Here is a 22944-nt window from a genome sequence, read left to right as displayed (position 1 = left end):
GGGAACATAAATCAGTGCCCAAGTTGGGACCAAAAGAAATTCCAAAGTTCTGGAGATTCTGAACAGGAAGAAGTTTAGAAGTCAGCAGACCGTTACAGAAACACGAAGCAGAGGAACAGAGATCTCCATTTTTGTGTCAAGCACAAATGAACAGCATTCAGAATCACAGCATGTCTGTGGAATGATGCTAGAAGTGAGATCAAGATTTCCTCAACACTAGTGTGATATATACATAACAGCAACTTTCTGAATGAGGAACAAAGGTCTGATTCCTAGATCTGCCAGAGCACTCATTCCTGTCTCAGGAGATAGCAGAGGATCTTTGAATCCAATTCTAGTGAGGCCACCAACACGATCTACACAACAAGCAATACGTTTTGTTCCAAACTTTCCCATTGTAAGCATGGCAGCTGGTGTTAAATATTAAGCACTTAATGGTATGCCCATGTATATTATCATTAGAACAACTGATGAGATGGCTATCTCCTTATTCCCATTTTTGCCTTTGTAAAGTTGGAAACTTGGAGCAATTGGATTTCAAAGGTGATACGACCAGTAAGTTATAAGGTAGAACTCTAATTCAGATTCGTTATAGCTACAGCATCTATTCTTGACCACACGCTGCCCTGCTGTTAGCCAGCACAAACATTCTGTCAATTCACTCTCATCTTCCCTTTGGCACCTCAGTACTTGGATATCTTATTTTCTACCAGTCAATACCCAAGAGACCAATTACCCTTGTCACCAAGGAAAACTGCCCTAAAGCTGGGCCCCCCATTTTCTATCGCCACCCTACAGTCTGCACTCTTGTCTTTTTCGCTGTTTTCACTCCCTTTTATCTGGCCATTTTCCTTTTTTCTTTTCTCCCACTGAATTCCACTGCTTCTTTGGGTCTTTTATCCTTATTTCCCTGGCCTATATTGGTGACATTTCCCCTGAACACACACAGACCAGTGGTTCCTTAGGATTCCTAACATATTAAAAGCAAAATTAAAGAGAAGAGGAAGCCACCAACTGAATGAAAATATTCACTTTACAATATCTACATTTTACATATATACATACATAAAACATATATATACATATACACACTTATAAAACATACATATATATAAACACAAAAGACAATGACAAGAAGAAAGAACTTGCAGAAAGGAATAAGTAAAAACATGGAAAATATTTTTATTAGCAAAAGAAAAAGAACATTATGCAAATGTTCAATATCATATTAAGGAGATCATTAATATTACTACTGAACAGGCAAATATTAACTTAAATCACAGTGAGATATCACTGTGACTCACCAGAATGACTGAATGTAAAACGCCTGAAAATAACAAGTGCTGGTGAAGTTGTAGCGCAATGGTAACCCCACATATTGCTGGTAGGAGGGAAAAACACCACATACATCACTGTGGCAAATGGTTAACACTAAGCAAAAACAAAACAAAACAAACAAACAGCAATAACAACGACAACAAATCTTAGCCTACCTACAATTCATAAATTCCTACTCCCAGGAGTATATCCAAGAGAACTTAGTGCATAGGCTCACAAAAAGACCTGTATTCAAATTTTGCACACATAATACCACTGAACTAGAAGCAGCTCAATGTCCATCAAGGAGACAGGGAAGTTAAGTACATGAAGGCATATTCACACAATATTCACATACAATAAAAAGCACAGATGATAAGCAGCCCAACATAGATAATATTTTTTTCAAGTGACAGAAATCAGGAACAGAATTCTTACAGTATAATACCGTTTTATGTGAAGCCCAGATAAGGAAAGCTAAGTGTTAGTGACAACAGTAGGGAAATACAATGGTGATGAGATGAGTGTACAAATCCGTGAAACTTACTCAGGAATTATAATTCTTTTACCCTATGTAATTTGTGTCAACTTCAAATGTATCATAATGGAACTAAATGCAAAATCACTTGGGAGGGCAAAATGGAAAGCTATGACATTCCACACTAGTTCCTGGCCTACTTCTAATCATTTTGAGCCATAGCTTTCTCTCTTGTTTCAGGGGGCCAGCAAACAGCCGCAAACCTGAGTGATGCTACTCTCTGGCAAAACCAACTGGTAGATGAACTCAAGAAGTTTATATACTAAATTTTAACAACTAAAAACATTTTGTGCTCCAGTTTCTAATGGTTACAGAATCCCGATATATGCCCTCTAACAGCTTAGTGTCTACTTTCCCATGTTCATGGTACATAGGGGAAAAGCATAAAGTAGAATTACAAAAGTGCTAAGCAAAATCTCTCTCCAACTCATTCTCTTGACCCCGATGCTTTTTGAAGGAGCTAACAGCAGCCATTCATAATACTCATTTTGCAGGCCAAATTCATCTTGAAAAACAATTATTCTTAGGGCTGCACTGTGGTTTTCTAAAAGAATGAAACATAACTTTGGACTTATTTTCTGACATTTGACAGAGTAACTATATGGTTAATTCCACCAGAATAAAAATAGCAAAAACAGATGCTAAGAAGTGAAGATGCATCCAAAGTACATGAAAAGTATCTCTCACCATCAAAGATTTGCAATTGATAAAGGATAGTTTTACAGTGGGACCCAAGTGCTGATTAACCTTTATTAATGAGTTGAGTTGGAGGTCACTTAGCTGAAGTCAAATAGCTGTTTGTGATAGCTGTGAAGGTCTCTGGGATTCTTCATTCACTGAAATGGCTACAGAATGTAACCTCTAGATAATCCACCAAGCTATCCTGAATTCTCTACCTCTCAATATTCAGCTCACAAATTATTCTTTCCTTCCTAAGGAATTCCTAAAGGCAATTCCTTTAATATATCCTTAATCTTTGTTTTTGTTTGTTTGTTTGTTTTTGTTGTTGTTGTTATTGATGATGAGCAATTTTCATCAATGAATACTGATACAAAACCCTTTCCTCTTTTTCAAAGTCAAATGCAATCCTGATAGGTACCTAATCCATGGATTGAAACACAATATTGCCCACACTTGATTTTTAATTTTTATTAAGATATAGAAGTGCCACAGTACAGATAAGTCCGAACCATAAAGTTTCCTGGCACTTGGAGAGTATTTATTTGGTTTCAACAACTCATTCAAATTTAATTAAATAAGTTTATATTTTACCTGAGATTTTTAATTAAACACATTATCCAACTACATAGAGATAATATTGAATAAACTGCTGCACCATTTTCTTCCAAGGACATGTAAACTTGAAATGAAAAACCATGTTTAGTTACCCAATTTTCTGAGCTAGCCAAGATAATTGAACACAGCAGGGTCTTACCTTAGTTTAATTTTAACTCATTCTTCCTCAAATCTGGAGGAAGCATGATAAGGATTCAAAGACAAAAGTAGTGTGCTGAAAAGAGGTCAATGGGCCTCTAACCGTTAAACTGGGAACCTGGGTTTCAGGAGTGCTCCCACAACACCCTCACTGGCAGGAGTGGTTCACTGTGCCTATACTGTTTGTGCAAATAATGTGGTTTATGCTAACATAAAGTAACGCCTACTTTATTTCTAGGCACCTGGAATTTTGACACATGCTACCAGGGAGAGCGTACCTAACAGGCTTCACCAGCCAAAGACATCGTTGGTGAAAACACTTCATACATGTTGTCACCACTCATTGTGGATGTGTCTTACTCCACTGAGAAAGGGACCCTTGGGAGCTGGTATCCATTTGCCTCCAGATTTTGCCACAGGTGTTCCTCCCTTAGCTGATTTCTTCTTGAAGCTTTTTTTTTTCCAGTAATAAATCATTGTCATGAATGTGACTGTTGCATGACTTCAGAGTTTTCTGAAATAATTCAATAAATCTTGGAATGGTCTTGGCAACTCTAGGCACATCCGGTACCTGTGAATCTTGCCCTCTACTCAAATGAACAGCAGTGATGCTAATCTCAAAGAGAGGGGGAAATCACTGGAGGAGGACAGCTGGTTTTAGAGTTACTCAAGTCAAGCTGCCTTGATCAGCATGTCATGTTCTTTACACACACTGGTCACCATCAAAGCCTGCAATGCTCGCTTCCTAGGTGCATTGTGTCAAGCTGAGAATTTGCTATCTTCTTACCTATTTAGTAGTATTTTCCTCGCAACTATTAATAACACAAGACCCTTGGATTTCCAGCAACAATTCATAAGCAAAACTCTGCATGTGAGGTTGGATTGCCAGACACATGCTTTGGAGCAGAATTTTCCTAACAATAATTAACAAACTCTAAAAGGTAGCTTCTCTAGAGATGCCTACAGCTTGGCAGAGAAACAGAGAGTATTACATTTGTAGCATAATTAATTGCCCTGTTCTTGTGATCTCAACAAATGCTCAAGAGCCTGTTTCTACACAGGTCACTGGCTTCCTCCACTTTTTTTTCTATCCCAGCATCTAAAGAGCATTTATCTGAAGAGCAAAGAGCAGATATGCCCACTGGCCTCACTTTTTAACACAATTTTTAGAGTATTGACATTGCTATCAAGGGTAAAATCAAGAGTAAGCAACAAGAAGAGAATAAAAGGACCAAAACTATACAAAGTAGTAAGGACAATCCTTCTACCATCGCCGTATGTTAGTGTCTGAGCCAGTATTCAGGTAAACATCATGTCAGTGTGTCAAAGGCCAAATGACTGGGCTCAAGAATATGACTACTACTTCCTTTGATTCTAATTACAGTGCAATCTTTTCTTGATTCTAAATTCATTATGCATTGCGAAGCATTGACTTTTGTCATATGTATACAGACATAGTAATTTGTCCATTCATTCTCATTTGTTAACGCTGCTAATAAACATGCATGGCCAATATTAATTTCACAAACACAATTTGCTTTTTCTGAATGCTTACAAGAATACCCTCAACATATCTAGCTCCACCAGTACGATCATTCAATCAACATGTCTCCTACGAAAATAACTACCCCCCCCAAATGTCACTTTCTTTTTAAAACACTAGAAATACTATTGACTCTTGGCCACTCAAATCAAGTCAGAGAACAAAAAATTTGAAAATACCACCAACAGCAATCAGTCTGTGAAACATAAAAAAAGAAAATTATATTTAAATGACGTCACCATAGCACTCACCCACTGGAGTCTGCAGAAGTGATGGCAATAAGTGGTAGGATCTTCAGGGGGAGGCTGGTGGGCCGCTGAATGCTCTCGGATTCACTTTTCAAGTCGGCTTGCTCCAGTTGCCTGAAGGCCAGGGGAGGAAGCTGAATGTTGCGGCATGAAAGTCTCCTGACCAAATAGGGCTCCATTCCTCGGAAAGGGTCCTCTTCTTCATTACCGGAATGCAAAGTTTCTTCAGACACCTGCAATAGGAGTTTAAGCAAGCATGTGTAAGAAATCAAAATCTGCAATAACTTTCTACTTTTCCTAGGAAACAAAGGCAGTGAAATTTGTATATATAAAAAAGACTAGCTAGAAAACAATGACATTGACTGTGTAATATTTGGTGAAAAGATTAGAACTCATGACCAAAAGGCAGGCAGATTTATTGTGAATTTTTCCAGACCAGTATATTTAGGTATGAGTAGATTGTAACAGCTAAATCATATCCCCAGCATTCTGAGAACTAACGTGTTTTGTTCATGAATTTTATTAAGTCCAGCACCATATTTGGAATACATAGTTCCATATGTCAATATTGCTAGAATATTCTGTGAATTTTTAACACTGTATGATGAGACTAAAAAGACATGAAAAGATATAACTATAGTGTAGAATTATATTTAATTTAGAGCTAAATTTTAAATATAGAGCCATGTTTTCCACATGCAAAGGGAAATCAAGTTTCAAATAAGGAAAAAAAAAGCACTACTGATTTTCTTAGCTAAAAAATATACCAATTCATGTGCAATCATTATTTCCATGTGGCAGGAAAGTCTTTTCTAGCAATATTCCTTATATTCATACCCGCAGAATTAAAGAATTATCAAGTGTTACTGAACATGCTACAATAGAATACTGGGTTTTTTAATTCTTGCATTGTCAAATCACTGTTGTATTCTCAGAGTGTTAAGACTTTTATTTTCTTATTATAAATATGGTGCTAATATTTACCCATAAGTATTAAATTAAATCACCATGTGATGTGTATAGCTCATTACACACAATGTCATAAAATATCATAAGTGGCAATTTCCTTTCCTTCTGCGTTTCAGAGCTGAAGAAATTAGCCCAAACAGGAAAAGTACCTTTCCCCAAATAAACCTATTGATTACAAGTTAAAACAGTGGGGATTTTGGAGCATCTACTCCCCCAAAATCTGTTTATGTATTTATTTTAATCTACTTGAATGGCAGAGTATCAGCAACAGAGAGACATGGATTTCACAAACACTGGTTCACTCCCCACATGCCTGACACTAGCAAGGCTGAGCAAGGCTCAAGTCAGAAGCCAGGAACTCCATCTGGTCTCCCAAGTGGATGGCAAGAGCCCGGCACATGGGCCATCACCTGCTGCCTCCAAAGATGCCTCAGGGGCATGCTGGACCAGAAGCAGAGGTGGCAGGACTTGAACAAGACACTCCAATAAGGGATGCAGGTGTCCAGACAGGGACACCACAACACACAGCCCACTTGCAACTTCTTTTCATATTACTACTTACACTATGTCTTTGGACAAGTTGCTTAGGCTCGCTGAGGTGAGCTCTCAGAAAATTAGGTTAGATTTCTCTGATAATTGAGATTGTCATATTTAATTCTCAGGGGTATTTTCTGGACCCACAACAGCAGATCAAAAGAATCAATATTGGACATAGTTCACATTCAACAAAATGGCAGCCCTCACTACTGTAATCCTTTCCTCTACACTGTACTAGGCTTTCTTCGATGTTCACTTTCCATATGATTTACAAATAGAAAATCTGTATCCTCCTGATAGACCTGAAAAACAATGATATTCAGTGGCAGACTCTCTTAAGCCCTGGGTTATATTGTATAATGTCATAGACAGAGTACCCTACAGATAAAGAAGAGGGTGAAACTAAGAGAAAAATCCTCTTTTTCAGAAGATGTACATGCTGGAAATCTGTGCTTTAAGAATAAAGTGACAAAAACAGAAAGTAGAGCTTGAAATCTGACAGGAAAGAGCTGGTGTGGATTGGCTCATGCCTCGCTGGGTGGGACACAAAGATTAGTTACTCCTCACCATGGTGTTGAGGATTTTCCTGCACACCCCCAAAAAAAATGTTCTGCACCTTAAATGTCGACAAATATCTTGTTAGAGTTACAAACCAGTCTAGATTATCCTAAAATCTGCCAAGACCAGCAAAATTATACTTCAACACAACAAATGGCTAAATACTAAAATGAAATAGACACGAGACAGCTGAATGGTACCTTATAGCCATTTTAAGGTATACAGCAGCCGATCCTGTATATAAACTAAAATTGAAATGTCAATGAGCTAATCATAGGTTGTGGTTAGGACTTGCTTTTTTTTTTTTTTTAACATACTGGTTACTCAAAACCATGTCAATTCTATAATATTGCAAATTGCTGTTGATGTTATATTGGGACTCTTAATTGACTGTGATGATATTCTACCAGCTCTAACTTCGGACCAGAAATGGTCTCCCCAAGAAACTGTTCAACCCATCGGGACAATAAGTAGCTGGACTCTATGCTTGGTATATGTTTGCAAGGAAAGAATTTTGATTGAATTTGAACTGTAATACTGCATCAAGGTGGAGGAATCCACCAGGAGGGAGGGGAGGGGGAGGGGAGGGGGAAGGGAGGGAAGGGGGAGGGGTGGGGAGATTCCCAGAGCCTGTGAAACTGTCACATAATGCAAAATAATTAATAATAAAAAAACAATAAAGTGACTTTACAAAATAACATCAATAATAATAGTCACTAATATTAATTAAATCCCTAATATATGGTACAATCAAGGAGTATTGCTTTCCTAATACCGTCTCATGTAATTTTTTACCAAAGCCCTAGGAGTTAGATTCTTCTATTTTTCTCATTTTATTCAACACAAAACATATCTGTAAGTTATCACCCTTGGCCACACTGGCACCTGGTTACTAGAGTGATCAGCCATCCATTTGGTTTGGGACATTGGTAATTTTAAAAACAAGTTTCTAAGTCTGGGAAAACTCCACAGTTTCAGGCAAGTAAGTATAGTTGATCCCCAATAAGTCAGAATTCAAACTCAGATATTAGTTAAATTTGGAGCAATGAACCATCCTATCACGCTATATTTACACATACAGGATGTATATTACAAAAAAAAGAGACCCCCACTAACTGACCACAACTTAAGAAGCCTCATACTTTCATTTTCAAATACACTAACAGATTTGAGATCTCTAGCCTATTTGAAATTAAGGAAAATTTTTGCATACATCAGGAGGCAGACATTTTAGGCTCTTGTCTACGACTAATGACTCCTGTGGTCATAAGCTTTAGACGAGGAATGAGTAACTGTCATGCTCATGAAACAGATCTGCAGACTGAACCCACACTCTTGGATTGCTAAAGGCTCATCACTCTGCTAATAACTTACGTGTACAGAACAAAGGACGGGAGTATGAATGCCTTTTAAACATTAAATAAAGCTGGCTGAACGACCCATGTTTTGCTTAGTGATTAACAATTGCTAATGCGTGCTAGCATTGCTATCACTCAAACAGGACTGTAATAACCCAAGTTATTTGATGAATGACCTGGTGTTTGTGATATTCAATTCTGCATAAACTGCCTTAAAGGGCAAATGCTTTCAAGGAAACTAGCTTCAGAAAAGATAAAGCTTATGTTCATGCTCAGATACTCAGAGTAAACCCCAACTTAAAATCAAGCTTCCTAAATGTCTTTTTACTTGATAAAACTTTTATAAACGCTTTAGAATACTCATGAAAATCATATCATTTAAAAAATTATTTCTTTTAATAGAGTTACAAAAAGGAGACAACACACACACACACACACACACACACACACACACACACACGGAGAAAGAGAGACAGGGAAAGCTCTTCCAAAGGATTGAATGGTGAACACTGGTCCAGGCAGAATGCAGAGCATTATTGGGGTCTCCCACGTGGGTGCAGGGGCACAATCACTTGGACCATCTTCCACTGCTTTCTCAGGCACATTAGCAGGAAGCTGGATCATAAGTGGAGCAGACAGTTCATGGACCAGTGCCCACATGGGATGCCAGGATTGCAGACAGTGTTTTAACCCTCTGTGCCACATGCCAGCCTTACGTTATCACTCACTTTCATTTCCATCACTTTTTGAATTTCTGTTATAAAAATGATAAAGCATTAGGGGTCTGTGTGCTGACACACACCACTAAAAATCAGGGCAACAAAAGGTCATTTCATACTCCAGATAAATGTGCATCAATTATGTTTCAAAATAAATGTAACAGCTTTTCCAGGTATAAGGCAGGAAGTTAAATGTGTGTATGTATATGTATATGTATATATATATACATGTAGATATATATGTGTGTGTATACATATATATATATTCCATAGCAGTCAGTTCTTTGTTATTGTTAGAAAATGTCATTGTTGAAGAGAGTTAGGAAAAACATTATATTTGTAATATCTCCATGACTATATCAGATTCACCAGATAGAGTTACCAAAATTCAGACTCCCAGGGTCTGCTCCAGGTCTACCCACAAAGAAATTCTATGATTAAGGCTTTGGTGTCTGACAATGTCTTCAGCTTGATTCTTCTAAGCACTAACATTTTAGGGCTAATGATTTTGATGTTTTAGATGTGGTCTAATAAGATTGTTTGGCAATGGTTCAGTCACAAAGATGTTCACTGCAGATCATTAATAACACTAAATAACTAGATCTAATCTAATTGCTTTAGGGAAGGATTGGCTGAATAAATTTTGATACATTAATTAGACGCTGAAATGCTATGAGGATGTTTAGACACTGCAGAACAATGTGATTATACTTGCGATATAATGTTGAGTAGAAAGGATAGATTGTATTGACACCATTTTGACAAAACAATAACATCAAACGAAAGTATCACAAGTGATATTCATAATAAAATTCTGAGAGGCTATATCCCAGTGCTGTAAATGCCGTTTATGAGTTGGGGATGACTTTGTGTTCATGCCTTTACGTCAACTGCTAGCTTTAATAGTGCCTATACTTTAAATGCACGGTTTTTCATTTAAAAACACCATAAAGGTCATCACGTAAAAACATTATTCACCTTGGTCTTCAGAAGATTTGAAATTTCTATGATTCAGCTTAAGATGAGTAATACCAAAAGAAAAGAAACTCTAAAATATCTGAATGATTTTAATGGGAACTTCTTACAATAAAACAAAGTTATTTGTGGTTATCAGGCAACTTGGAATTATTGATAGACAAATAACTATGATGGGATCATTTTCATTTTTAGGATAGATATCTCTCTGAATGAATCACCATAGGGAAAAAATGCTGTAATAGAGCATCAACTTTAAATTTACTATAAATTGTTCTATGTTCCTTCTTCAATTTCTCTAGTGTCTATGCAAGGTAGATAATTCATTTTCTTGCTTTTCCTTTTATTTATTTTTTTTTTTTTTGCGAAGTGCTAAGAACCCACCTCACTACAGGTACATAACTGGTATTAAGCAAGTATCTAGGGATGTTAAAGATCCTTGTTTTTGATATGTGATCTATTTGCATATACAAAATTAAATTTTCTGAAAAAGCCTTAACATTTATATTCACTGGCATTTTCTAAAACAAAGTTTGTTTTTGTATAGATGGGTAGATGGCATATCTGAGTGGACCTGCAGATGTGCCAATTGTTACAGTAAAAACGAACAGATGTTAATCAAAGAACCTGAAACATAAATTCTTTCTGAGTGCAATTCCCTATTCCTCTCCTTTCTGTAGCTCCTCATCATGTGTTTACAATGGAAGAGCCAAAATCCAGTCACTATTGATGGAAAGCCACTAGTCCAATGAAAACACTTAATTGGGGTTATAAAACCACAAGCAATTCTCTGTTGAAACCAGCCACTAAAACCTACAGTTTCTTTGCTACAGGTTGTACAATTTCTTATATGTATCATCACCTCTCTAATCTCTGAAGGCAACCCGTCTTAATCACGAAATCATTTCCTGTGTACATCTGAGTATTTACTAAACACCTACAATTTTCAAATTTGTTCTGGGTGGTGGAGATGAATTAGGTGCTGCCTCTCTGATAAGCGCTCACCATCCCTTCTGGACCAAAGATGAGCAGACAGACCACCACCAATGTAGGTAGCAGCTGAGACAAAAACAGAGGTAATACAGCGGACTTAGGGTTTTTCAGATGCACACAGTTCAGTGAAACAGGATCTGCCACTGGTGCTTTTGAAGAAAGAACAAGCTTGGGCTGTATCCAATACAGCAAGCAAAGCCATTTCCCCATACCTAAGATACTTATTCTGGTTTTCTGTCTGATTTTGCTGTAATTTCTACTGTCTCATTGTTGATGCCTGTACTAACTCTATCTTCATTCAAGGCATTCTCCAAGGTGCTACCTTTCAATAATCTGTCATATCAATCTCTTTCTCCTATTTATTACTAACATTGAAATTCATATCTAAGACATTGAGTATCAATACTTTCTGTATTTTTCTTTATGACTCTAAGTGAGCGTTCAATCTGCCAAATAAAATATAATGCTATTATTATATAGGCCTATTCCTTGTGTTAGACTGGACCTAAGGATACATTTGTAAGGAAGGAAGCATAGCTGAAAAAAAAAAAAGGCTCCTTGCATTGTGGCCTGGGAAGGCAGACAAGGACAGCCCAAAGCCTTGGGACCCTGCACCCCACCCACATGGGAGACCCAGAAGAGGCTCCAGGCTTCTGGTTTCAAATTGGCTCAGCTCCAGCTGTTATGGCCATTTGGGGAGTGAATCAATAGATGGAAGATCTTTCTGTCTCCCCTCCTTTCTGTATCTCTAACTTTCCAATAAAATTTTTTAAAAAATTAATAAACCTTTAAAAAAGTGCAAAACTTCATGTTTTCAAGTTTTTTACTTCTTATTCTCACAAATGTGAGACTACTTTCAAAAATTTGTATAAAAATTGAATTAAAAGATGAATTAATCACAATGTTACCAGTTCTGAAATTCATGCAGTTTTTATATATATATATATTTTTTAAGATTTATTTATTTCATTACAAAGTCAGATATACAGAGAGGAGAGACAGAAACAGAGAGGAAGATCTTCCATCTGATGATTCACTCCCCAAGTGAGCCACAACGGCCGATGCGCGCCAATCCGAAGCCGAGAACCCGGAACTCTTCCAGGTCTCCCACACGGGTGCAGGGTCCCAAAGCTTCGGGCCATTCTCGACTGCTTTCCCAGGCCACAAGCAGGGAGCCGGACGGGAAGTGGAGCTGCCGGGACTAGAACCGGTGCCCATATGGGATCCCGGGGCGTTCAAGACGAGGACTTTTAGCTGCTAGGCCACGCCACCGGGCCCTATATTAAGTTTTAATGTTGCTCTGAAGATAATCCTATGTCAAAACAATAAATACCTAAGATATTTTAAAACTTGGAAGGCACCCTATCGTATTGACACAAACCATTTTTAAGCAGATATTTATGTACTGATACAGAAAAATGTCACTGCCGCACAGCAGCAGCGACACTAAAAACGCCGAGTCATACTCTTGGAGGTCCGGGGGAAAACTGGCAAAAACGGCTGTGTTTAAAAACCTTTTCTCCGCCGCTCCTGTCCCCGTTTGTCTAAGCTTTCCTACCCGTTTCTTCCGCCACCCTTCCTCCCGTTTTCCACCACCCTTCTTCCCACATTTCCTCCCTTACTCTCTGCTTCATTCCCCAGTCTCCTCGTCGCCCCCCAGTCTTCTATTATCCATCTGTTCCACTCGTGCCCTGTCCCTCGTTTTCGTCCGTCCGTCCAGCTTTTACCGCTAGTTTATATTGTTTTTCCACCAATCACTTCTGCCCGTGGTCCACGGGGCTATCTGATAGGCCAGCAATCGCGGGGGGAGGGGGGGAACTAGCCTATCCTGTTTACCTGCTGGCGAGACAAATCCCGCCTCCTGGCCCTCGGCCAGCCGCCATCTTATGACCATCTAACATACACGTGGGTCAGCCGCTCCCCACAGAAACTTTTAAAAAATGAATGCCAGGCAAAAATGAAAACCCCATCCCAGCTTAACACAAGGATAGCATACAGTTCTCAAACATCCACAGACCATACTCCAATTTTAGACTGAAGCTTCATACTGGTTAGAGCAGGCAGAAATTACTGGGGTCTTTTTAAAGCCAGTCCCCAATCATGACCAAAACTCTGACAATAAATTCCTAAAAGAAATAGAAATATTTCTAAGTCAGTAATATTCTCATCAATCAGAAAGTCTATCTGAAACTTGAGAATTCAATTAACCTGGAAATAGAATCGTGCCTTTTCAAGATATCCTTGAAAATGAAGTGGACTCTGTTTTGTTACTGGAAGAGCTTTGTAAGGAAGAAAAACATAAATATCCCCAATTATTTATTCACAAAGATGTGCACTAGTAGAATCACAATGATAAAAATTAAGTTAATTTGTTTTTCTTGATGACCCCTGGAAATCATCTCTTTTGAGAAACATGGCTTAAAAAGCAGCCAGCTTACTCTCTCAGTTTTTAAAAAGCTTTCCTTTGAGGAAACTACAAGCTTACAATTATATCACACTGCAAAACCATAATGTCAAATAAAGTTATATATGTGTGTGTGTGTATATTATATATATGTATGTATAATATATATATTATATAAAGTCTGTAAGTCTAGAATGAACTAACAAAGATTGGGCTGTGGAGGAGAAAGAGAAGAAAAACAAACTGAAACTTCCTGATCACACAGAAGGAATGGGAAATGACACTTTAGAGGTTAGCACTGTGGTGCAGTGGGCAAAGCTGCTTTTGGGAAACCCAGACCCCATGATCCAGCAGATGAAAGTCATCTCTCTCTCCCTGTCTCCTCTTTCTTAACCCTTACCTCTTCAGGGATATATATACACATCTTTTCTTTCAAATTATTTCGTATGTGTGTGTGTGTGTGTGTGTGTGTGTGTGTGTGTATTCAGGAAAATAAAAAGGAATTACACTTTTCAAAATGTATTTATTTTCCCATTTATTATTATTATCATTTTATGATTCAGTTCCATATGTCCTGCAATATCCCTTATCCCCTCTCCATAGCACGTCTCCACTGAGTTTCCCTATAGTATTACTATAGTATAATTCTTCATAAAGGCCATCATTGCGGCATGAACAATGGCAGAGGGTCTAGCATCCTAATGTCAAGATAGAGTTAACAGTTTCATTGGTAGTCCATCTGTTTATTTATTTAAAGTCAGATATTCCAGCCACTGCCTCAGTCCCAATGCCCACAGCTCGGCCAGGGTGGGGCAGGCGGAAGGTAACAGCTCACAGCTCAATCCAGGTCCCTGCATGGGTGGTAGCTCAGGAAGGAAGTACTTGGGCCACACTACACGCTGCCTCCCTCCAACGTGCAGGGTTTCAACCAGTGCATCAAATGCCTATCTCCATGCTGTTGGCTTTGATATTGTAGTAATTGCAAAGTGACTGATACCGTATGGAGAGAATGTACTAAATCCATTCTCATCATTATAGGTAGTGAAAAATGATAATGTATGCTATTATTAAAATTAGGATAATAATAATATCAGATGCTCTCTCTCACCCACTTTGATCTAGCATTTTTAATAATCTCGTTGTATTGACATGTTGCAAAAATACGTCCCTCACAAAAATTACTCAAAGGAGGGTTACCACCCCAATTTTTCAGCTTTGGAAACTGAGGCTTGGAAAGGATACTCATTAGTAATGTCATTAGTGATGTCATTAGTAAGTTGTAAAGCCAGGTTCTTATTTGAGATTTACCTGATGCCAAAGCTTACTGTCTTAACACAAAGATAACATTGCTGATATTTCTTCAAAACTTTCTGGTCAACTAATGAATCTAATGTGAGAAAATAAAATAAAAGGCATAGAATCACAAGAAAAGTTAAGAAAATTTATCTTTATTTTATATTGTAGTCCGGTTTAGTGTAGGAATTTCCTCAGAAGCAACAGAAAAAAAAAGATTAATCAATAATAGTCCAACAAGCTAGCTACTCATAAAATATGCAAAAACTTTCATTTATAAAATTAGATTTATTTTTGAAATCCTAGCACAAAAATATTTATGAAAACGCAAAACAAAAATTTTAGAAATATACTTTCAGAAAAATGTGTAGACTCTAAATTAAGAAATATTCATGAATGTATGACATTTACATAATCCAAACTGCTATTCTTTGAATTAATTTTCTGGGTTTGATATTACTGCACACCTCTCATTTTTCCTTTCTTTGGATTGGCCTAAAGAACCTTTCAATTAAAATGAAGAAGTAGGAGAATATAAAGAATATCTTTAAAATAAAAATATACTCTGAAATTGTTTTTGCTATAATAGACATGAATTTTTTTCATGAATGCCAATATGTATCAGTGTAGTAATTACAACAATAGTTGACAGATCAGTGGACCTGTACAGAATTTCCTTAACCATTTCTTAGATAAGAGCTGAATATGGGTTCAAGAATACACTATCAACTCAAGGCAAGAAACATTTATGTAAACTATATATATATATATGTATAAACTTATACATTTAAGCTTGTATATATAAAGTTGTAAGTCTATGTTTACATATATATGTAATATTTATATAACTGCCAATGTACATCATGTGAGATACAATCGGAAAGACACTAAATATTTACAAGTAATCCATGCAGTTGCATCAACATGACGGTGAAACAGGATTTTTAAATCTTCTGCAACAGAAACATTTACTTAACAACAATGTATGATACAAAAAGTTTTTAAGAGAATTCCAGAAAAAAGGTTAAAAAGTCTAGTCCCCTAGCAGGCTCCAGGATAAGAATAGCAACATTAAAATAGCATACAAAAATTGGGTCATCCCAAATATGATATCATTTTCCCAGTTCAATGTAGAGCACTGTGATCAGGAGAAAAATATCAACTCATGAATTCTCCCTTGTGGAATATGAGTCTAACATTCTGACTTGTCGAGAGGCCAAAGTATGTGTCTGTTTGGCCTCAGTTGGAGCACCAATGGGTACCTTGTCAACTCTGAGAACAAGCGTAAACCAACAGCTTGGTGCCACTTCAGAAGGCTGTACCATCACTGAAAGAAGTCGGCACAGCTCAGTGTAATTGGGAGTAAATACCCAGATCAGATCTTCCTCCTTCTGGAGGAAAGAGAAAAGGGGGGATGTACTGTCTCTACAGGGCTGCCCTAGGAGCAGCACTGAGGGGCCTGCCATATTTCACATGTCTAGGATTGGTAGAAAGAGCAATGGCTAATTTGGTTCTACCAAACCTGAAATGACAAAGAGGGAATCTTAAAAGCAGTAAGAGAGGGCCTGGCTCAGTAGCCTAGTGGCTAATGCCCTCGCCTTGCATGCACCGGGAACCCACATGGATGCCAGTTCTAATCTCAGCGGCCCAACTTCCCATCCAGCTCCCTGCTTGTGGCCTGGGAAAGCAGTCAAGGATGGCCCAAAGCCTTGGGATCCTGCACCCAAGTGGGAGACCTGGAGGAGTCTCCAGGTTCCTGGCTTCATATAGGCACAGCTCTGGCCATTGTGGCTGCTTGGGGAGTGAAGCAGCAAACAGAGGATCTTTGTCTCTGTCCCTCCTCCTCTCTGTATATCTGAGTTTACAATTAAAATAATAAATATATCTTTTTTTAAAAAGCAGTAAGAGAAAAGAGACTCATTATGTATGAGGAACATCTTTAAGATTATTGATCAATCAGCCAAATCATTGCAGGTCAAAAAGAAGCATGTGATACGCTGAAGGTAGGAAAGAACAAAAATAAAAAACACACATGTGCATACATACAAACAACACCAACCCTAATAATCAATATTATATCCAGAAAAATGCCATCAAAAGTAAAGGAAAAAATAAAAGCACAGACTATAGTGAGTAAACATTGGGCTTGGCTTTGAAGGATTCCTATAGGGATCATTGTAATTAGAAGCCAGAGGACCCTGGCCACCAGCATGAAATTACATTAACATATAGCTTCCTGATAAATATTTAAACATAGAATCCTGTAATACCGTAATGGCAGTGCATAAATCACATTTAATTTTGGTATAGAATCTAACTACAATCTATAACTATAAAATCATGTTAATGGATAAGAAGTCATAAATAGACACATATCAGTAACCCTAAATGGGGGAATGGTACGCAGGGTTAGAAGTTTGCACACAATTCTCTGCTTACCTTGATCTCAGAGTACATTTTGAAAGCAGTCTGAGAGTGACTGATGCTGTCCTCTCATAGACCCCAAGGTGTGTGATCACTGTGCCTCAGGAGAAAGCCTTGCTGAGCTCAGTCTCAAAGCAGATCCTACACTCAGTCACAGCGCTTTTCACTGGCTGATGCCCCAGAGCAGTCCTGTCCCTTGGACACTCACAGTGAGCAATGTTCATCATACATGCCCAGGAGGCTGGCCATCTCACCTGGGTCCCACAGCAAATCCAAAGACACAGGTACCAAAACTTGGCTTCACCCCCCACTCAACTGTGGCTCAGGGGAAGTGCTGTTCATCTGGTAATCCTAGACACATTGTTCTAAGTCCCAGAGACAGACCTGTAGATTTCCTCCTCAGCTGCTTCCTGATGCAGCCATGTGAGTCACCTACAATCCATTATCAGTCATCCTTTCCCAGGAATCTCCCTGGTGCGTTCTTGCAACCTTCCCCGGGACTTAGGAACATACTCATCTATGCAGCTGGGCACATCATCTCCACAAGACAACAGTGGGCCCGGAAGCCCTTGTTTCATGTCAACCCCCCTAACCAAGAGCTTGCAGACCGTTCAGTCTTCTCAAAAATGGAGTTTATGCCAGACTCTGATAACAGGGGTCTAGACTGGTGACCTCACTGTAGATTCAGCAGTACATATAGACTGGGATAAAAAAATTAACTCTGATCTTAGTTCTGTCAACCTGGGGGATCCAAGAAGAGAAAGTTGCTGAAGCTACTCTGTGAGGACTGAATGCTGCATTGGCTTTTTTGGGTTCATGAATGTTAACACCAAGTTACATGTGTAATGAAGAATCACACTAAAGAAACTATTAAAGTAGACTCATCACGGTGACCGGCTCCAAGAAGGGGCTATGAACCAGACACAAACTCGGTATTCTTGGCTCAAGATGGTAACGGTTATGTGGTACTTTCCATGATGGGAATTTCACAGTTATCTGTATTGAAAAAAGTAATGATTCAGAGATCTCATGTTACCATAAAGTATCATTCATCTTTTCAGTATTAAAGGCTTCTTTTCTTTTTCCTGAAGCTAAACACCTAAAAGAAATGCATTCCTATATAAATAATATGTAGAAAGATACAATTGCCATACCCCCTTTAAGCCAACATTAAGTTTCCCAGCATCTAATAAGCCAGTGTTATTCATAATTAGCATAAGTCTCCTCACGTCTGTGAATACATGCATCCTGGCATTCAAGTTCAGGGCTTTAAGACTTTGCTTCAAGGATATAAAGCAGTTTTTCCTCTTTCTTGATTCTGAAGTTATTAAAAGTACTAGGGCTTCAAAATAAAAGGCACATAGATCTCTTTTTCCATAAGCATTTAACGATTAAATACCTCACTATTCATTCTTTCACCACACTTTGGCTTTTATGTATTATTTTCCAGATTAGTTTTAAGATGATTTCTCAAAATGTCATTTCAGTTACCTACTCAAACAAGGAAAATTGGAATTGGTTCCCAGTGGTTTGATTTGTTATCATGGGTTTCTTTGAAGGACAGAATAACAAATTACTCCAAACTCAAAGGCAACACGGGTTTTCAAAGTTACACTACAAAAACTGGGAGGAAACTGCATTTTCACCACAAGGGAATGAGATAACTGTTTCTTAGCAGGCACAAAACAGCTACAAAGTGGGAATAATCACCAACATCAGGATGCATACCAGATATTATATATCAGAAAAATATGAATAGTTGGTTATTTCACTTTATATATTCAACAAATAATTTCCCTGTCCATACCAGAAATAAAGCCAAATGCTTTACCTACAGTTTCGAAATTGTAGATGCACACTTTACATTTACCTTGTTTGCTATTGAATACAGAATGCATACTCTCTAGTGTTTGAAAATGACTTTAAAACTTCTAGTGCAATATCCCTCATTGCCCAGGACCCTCCATATATATTATGAATTTTTCCTGCAGCACCATCAGCCAATCCATTATTCTGTTTTACTATTTCTTATTATGAAGTGTGAAAATATATAATGAGCACCTAGCATACAACAGACATGGACTTATTTTTTGGCTACAACTATAAACAAAATTCACAAGAATCTTAGCTCCCAAAGAGCTCACTTTTTAACACCTCTGAAAATGAAACAAAGGATGAGAACGTTGTCTATCTATGTTTCTCTTACTCCACCTTTCAGATAAAGTAGTAAAAATCAGAAATAATATACAGTTAGTGATACTGGTAAGTGACACCATCACTGAATGGGTGCATCCGAGCCTTAGCATCAGTTTACAGGATATCCTATAAAAATCACGCACAAGATTTGGTTTTTAGATCTCTTCTGTTCACCAGCTTTGTTTGTTTGTTTTAAAATTTCATTTTATGACACAGTTCCACAGTTCCATAGGCTCTGGGATTCACCCAACCCCTTCCCAAGCCCTCCCCCCATATTGATTTCCTCCATATCATTACAGCAGTACAGCTCATAACCAGTCATAATTTCATCATTGAGGGAATGGTCCATGCATAAAGTCCAGCATCTTATTGTCCAGATAAATTCAACAGTTTCATTGGGAGACCATCCATGATCTGAAAGTAGAGCTGGCAGAATATCATTCCCTCCAATGAAAAGCCACACCACAACTACAACAACAGGAAGAAACATGGAATTTTCAAACTGGGCTACAGGCATAAAGCACAAACTCAGCTTAGGCCTTCTCTCGGGATGTCATTTACTCAAACCATCATGACTACCTCCCAGGGTCTACATTAGCAGGGTGTTGGAGTAGGAAATGGACCCATGTATCAAACCCCAAGCACTCTAATAATGAGATCCAATGTCTGAGAATAAAGCATGTGAAGTGTTCAATTGAGCAGCCACTCTGCCTTTGGAGATTTAAGTCATGAGCTCATCATGGAAGATTACATTTATTGCTTACTAAAGTCTGGATACACAAGAGGCATATCTCTTCTGTGAGGTATTGATACTACAGGAACAACAAATTAGTTCACCCTGATGTGCATTAACAAGTGACCCTATACCTAATCCTGATGATCATCATTTTCTAAAAGATCACAAGATAATTTTGAAAGATCCATTCAGAACTGCTTTGGACTTTCACACCAATGTTAAATTCACACCACTGTATTCATTCATCTATTCAATATTCACCTAATAACCGCCTATGCTAGCTACTGGAAAGATGGCAACGACAAAAAGAGAAAAATACTTGTCTTCAGAGGATTTCACTTGTGTGGACAAAAAATAATAAACAATATAAATAAGTGAAAAATATAAAATAGAAGACAGTGTCAAGTACAGAAGTAAAACAGAAGAAAAAGAAAGTATCAGAGCAAATTAAGATCAAGTCAGGAAAATTCAATGAGTGCATGTTGCACATGGGGGACTTCAGACTGGAGGTGGCCAGAAGCACTGCTCAGAGGATTTACAGGGTAACCTTAGAAGCAGGGACCACGAGGATCTTCATCATGATCGAGAAAACAGAGCTTTTAAGCCGAAACATCTGTGTTGATTGTACTGACTGACTCATGCTGACAAAAATGGAATGCTAATTTTTCTTTCTCTTCTTTTATTATTATTATTATTATTTTGAGTAGAGGTAGCATTTGGGAATACTCAGGGAAATAAGTTTTGACTATATGGTAGCAGGGTAGTTGTCCTTAGAGTATTTTAACTGTGATTTTTTTTTTCAATATTAGAATTGTGACACGGCACATAACTGTAGGAAGTACCCTTGGACAACCTCTGTAAAAGCAACATTTAAAGAAAAACAAATAGAGTAAGATTAATGTTCTATTGCCTACAGTTATAACTCACAGGAATTACCTCTCTGAAAATTAGGATTATTCAATTCCATCTATAATGTACTGTGTGTGTTTCCTCAACTCTTTGGCAAGGTATTTAATTTCCACTTTTTTTCACTTGACAAATGGGTATAATAATAGTGCCCAGGCAATCATTTATTGTAAAGAATCAATGAGGGACAAAGTAGATAGCAATGCCTCCATACATAATGTATGCTCCTGTATATTTGCATGTTGCAAATACACTCATAGAGGAATCATAAGCCTGAGACAAAGGTTTCTAATGTTCCGTGGATATCTTGTTGATGTAGACATGAATTTTTTTTCCCAGCACATTAGGTTTTCGTGAAGTAGGAGTGGTCAAATGCACAGATAGTGTGAAAGGTGACCAGGCCATCAGGGAGGGATACAATAGTGTTCATTATCTCTAGTTACCCCCACAAACTTCCTCCTGTCCTTTGGCAACAAGGTTTCATGTTGGAAGACTCTATTGCCTGGGTCACTGGCTCTTTTTGAATTCTATTTTTTTTCTAGGTAGCATTAATTACGAAGGTTTAATGGGTACATCTAAAAGTTTTTTCTATGCAATTTAATTTATATCAAGTAGGTTTTAATTAATTTTTAGATTTTTTAGAGAATGGATTTCTTCACCTTAATTCAATCATTTCCCCATATTTGTTCTATTCTTAATTTCAATATGCTATTTGTGGAGAAAAACATTTTATTTTTTTAAATCTTTATTTTTATTGGAAAGGCAGATCAGATTTACAGAGAATGAGAGTTCATCCATCTGCTGGTTCACTCCCCAAATGGCTTCAGTGGTTGCAGCTGAGCTGCAGTCAGGAACCAGGAGCCTCTTCCAGGTCTCCCACATGCACATAGGGTATCAAGGCTTTGGGAGCATTGCTCACTGCTTTCCCAGGCCATAAGCAGGGAGCTGGATCAGAATTGGAGCAGCTGGAACACAAACCGGCACCCATTCAGGATGCCAACATTGCATGGCAGAAGATTAGCCAGTTGAGCTATCGTGTTGGCCCCAATGTTTTCAGTTTTTAATCTGTTTATTTTATTTACACTCATGGGAGTGAAGCAATTTCTTCTAGATGTTGATCTATAATTATAGATGATTCCAACACAATATTTATTTAATATCCTATTTCAATATTATATTTGGAATCAACAGTTATATTTTCATGCATCCAACTAGAATTTAAGAAGAACGCAAAAACAAATTGCTTATGGCCCTGGAAACTTAGTCTGAAGTTTCAGAGGAGGCTTAGAGGTTGTGTAATGTTTGAGTCTTGAATTTTAGCTTCTAAATGTGTTTACTACATGAGTGTCCTTGTTTATCACGATAATATCAAGCAATCCACATCACCAGATTATGGTGGCCTATCAGGATGACTCACATCTTTATCAACTTTGATTTAACACATCACAGTTTGAAATAGAAATATCAAATAATAGAGAGCAGTGAAAGTCCCCAATATATACTCATCTCTGTATTTTTCCCCCTCTGAGGCTCTACTTTCCCAAAAAGTATATTTGACAAGAAAAACGTTGCCATATGGTGAAAGCAATTTTCTCATTTGGCAACAGTATTTATAAAGAGATGGTGAAATATCATATTCTTTTCAATATTATGAAATAGACTGAGTGTTTTTCTACAACATTGAATAGCTAACTAATGTATGATCTTAAGATTAATTATAGTTCTAAAGCATTTTTATTTGATTTGATTTTATAGAAAGCAATAGTTCCTAAAACATTCCTGGTAATCACCATGAA

General features: G+C 37.7%; 1 long non-coding RNA gene across 1 annotated transcript in view; it reads right to left on the bottom strand.

The window, feature by feature from the left end:
- Positions 1–5089: 5089 nt before the first annotated feature.
- Positions 5090–22944, bottom strand: part of LOC131483105 (uncharacterized) — a 512460-nt gene continuing 494605 nt past the window's right edge. The window contains exon 5 of the long non-coding RNA XR_009247517.1: positions 5090–5313. This is a non-coding gene — a long non-coding RNA (uncharacterized LOC131483105). The remainder of the gene's footprint in view (positions 5314–22944) is intronic.

This window comes from Ochotona princeps, chromosome 23 (assembly GCF_030435755.1).
Source record: "Ochotona princeps isolate mOchPri1 chromosome 23, mOchPri1.hap1, whole genome shotgun sequence".
In the NCBI taxonomy this organism is placed as follows: domain Eukaryota; kingdom Metazoa; phylum Chordata; class Mammalia; order Lagomorpha; family Ochotonidae; genus Ochotona; species Ochotona princeps.
Note: the sequence above shows the minus strand (reverse complement) of the source record. Positions and strands in the feature narration are given on the sequence as shown.